Below are 2500 nucleotides of genomic sequence, written 5' to 3'. Positions count from 1 at the left end.
ACAAACCACCTGCGAGAACCGCAGAGGCGACCGAGCAGCAGACGGCGTCGCGGCGCCGAGCGCCGGGCGGCGGCGCATCCTCAGCGCACACAGTCCTCAATCGGACCAGCACACTGCAGATGTCCACCGCGCTTCGCACCGGGCCCGCGAGGACCTACTTTGGCCGCACGGCGCCGCGTGCAGGGTGCGCCGGCGCGCAGCTGCGCCGCCTGCCGCCTCCGTCGGCCGGCGCGCCTGCCACTGGCCGCCCCCACCAGCCGGCTGTAGCGCGTGCGCCCACGCACCGCGCGGCCAGCACGCCGGGAGGCCCCCCCTCACCGGCCGGGGACGGTCCCACCCAGCCACCGCCGCGTATCGCTTCACACCCAGATGCCATTCACGTTCGTGGGCATGGTGGGTATCGCTGGAACAACCGGTTGGTAGCTCAACCGATCGTCGCCATCACTGATTCACCTCTAGCGAGAACAACCGCACCACAACGGTTTACCAGTTGTTCATTTGCATAACGTCACCAGCAAACGTAGGCGTCCATCGCCATTTGCAAATTCAACGATTGTTGCATGCCTGTGTCAGGTGTCACGACACACTATGTCTGCCCACATACACGCAACAACATGTGCACGCTTCGCGAACACGTGGAAGGTGGCCCCCGTACGTATGCGATGTCCATTGCGCGAACGACTGTCAACCGGCCTCTGTCGCATGTCGCAGATGTGGAACGCAGTGCACCATGCTATCACGGTGTGTGAGAAGAGACGACTACGTCTGACAACACGCGCCACTACATCAACAGACGGCTCATGCTGATCGCCATCCAGGGCATACCACACTGCAATCCAGCTCTTATAGGGAGACGACACGTAGCTGAGTGCACAACATTTGGACCGCATGGTTCGCCGTTGTTGGCGCAGTCGTTGTACGGTCACATGTACCACGATGTATCATTCAGTACATGAGGACCAATGTGCAGTACAGTGTGTGATTTGGACGTACAACATCAGCGGACAGTTGACACAGGCCGTACCACAGCGTAGGCTAAGTGCTTCGCACATGCGAATGCCAATGAACAACTGCAAATGCCAATGAACAACTGCAAAGGGCATTGAGCATGTACGTCCTGCTGCCATCCACATTACAGTGTATAGCTGCAAGGTGTTTAACATGAAGCGATACACTGGGGACCGGGCAGTGCGAGTAGCAAACTATATTGCGGGGGTTGCAGTTAGGCAACACTACACTAATTTAACGCGTCGTATGACAATTACAGAGCAGGTTAAGGCCCAACGTGTGTTGGGTTAAGGCCCAACGTGTGTTGGGTTAAGGCCCAACGTGTGTTGGGTTAAGGCCCAACGTGTGTTGGGTTAAGGCCCAACGTGTGTTGGGTTAAGGCCCAACGTGTGTTGGGTTAAGGCCCAACGTGTGTTGGGTTAAGGCCCAACGTGTGTTGGGTTAAGGCCCAACGTGTGTTGGGTTAAGGCCCAACGTGTGTTGGGTTAAGGCCCAACGTGTGTTGGGTTACGTTAAGGGGCAATGTGGGTTACGTTAAGGGGCAATGTGGGTTACGTTAAGGGGCAATGTGGGTTACGTTACGGCGCAATATAGGTTACGTTACGGCGCAATATAGGTTACGTTAAGGCGCAATATCGGTTACGTTAAGGCGCAATACAGGTTACGTTAAGGCGCAATACAGGTTACGTTAAGGCGCAATACAGGTTACGTTAAGGCGCAATACAGGTTACGTTAAGGCGCAATACAGGTTACGTTAAGGCGCAATACAGGTTACGTTAAGGCGCAATGCAGGTTACGTTAAGGCGCAATACAGGTTACGTTAAGGCGCAATACAGGTTACGTTAAGGCGCAATACAGGTTACGTTAAGGCGCAATACAGGTTACGTTAAGGCGCAATACAGGTTACGTTAAGGCGCAATACAGGTTACGTTAAGGCGCAATACAGGTTACGTTAAGGCGCAATACAGGTTACGTTAAGGCGCAATACAGGTTACGTTAAGGCGCAATACAGGTTACGTTAAGGCGCAATACAGGTTACGTTAAGGCGCAATACAGGTTACGTTAAGGCGCAATACAGGTTACGTTAAGGCGCAATACAGGTTACGTTAAGGCGCAATACAGGTTACGTTAAGGCGCAATACAGGTTACGTTAAGGCGCAATACAGGTTACGTTAAGGCGCAATACAGGTTACGTTAAGGCGCAATACAGGTTACGTTAAGGCGCAATACAGGTTACGTTAAGGCGCAATACAGGTTAGGTTAAGGCGCAATACAGGTTAGGTTAAGGCGCAATACAGGTTAGGTTAAGGTACGACATAGGTTAGGTTAAGGTACGACATAGGTTAGGTTAAGGTACGACATAGGTTAGGTTAAGGTACGACATAGGTTAGGTTAAGGTACGACATAGGTTAGGTTAAGGTACGACATAGGTTAGGTTAAGGTACGACATAGGTTAGGTTAAGGTACGACATAGGTTAGGTTAAGGTACGAC

The sequence above is a fragment of the Schistocerca americana genome, unplaced genomic scaffold, assembly GCF_021461395.2.
Source record: "Schistocerca americana isolate TAMUIC-IGC-003095 unplaced genomic scaffold, iqSchAmer2.1 HiC_scaffold_1377, whole genome shotgun sequence".
Taxonomy (NCBI): domain Eukaryota; kingdom Metazoa; phylum Arthropoda; class Insecta; order Orthoptera; family Acrididae; genus Schistocerca; species Schistocerca americana.
Note: the sequence above shows the minus strand (reverse complement) of the source record.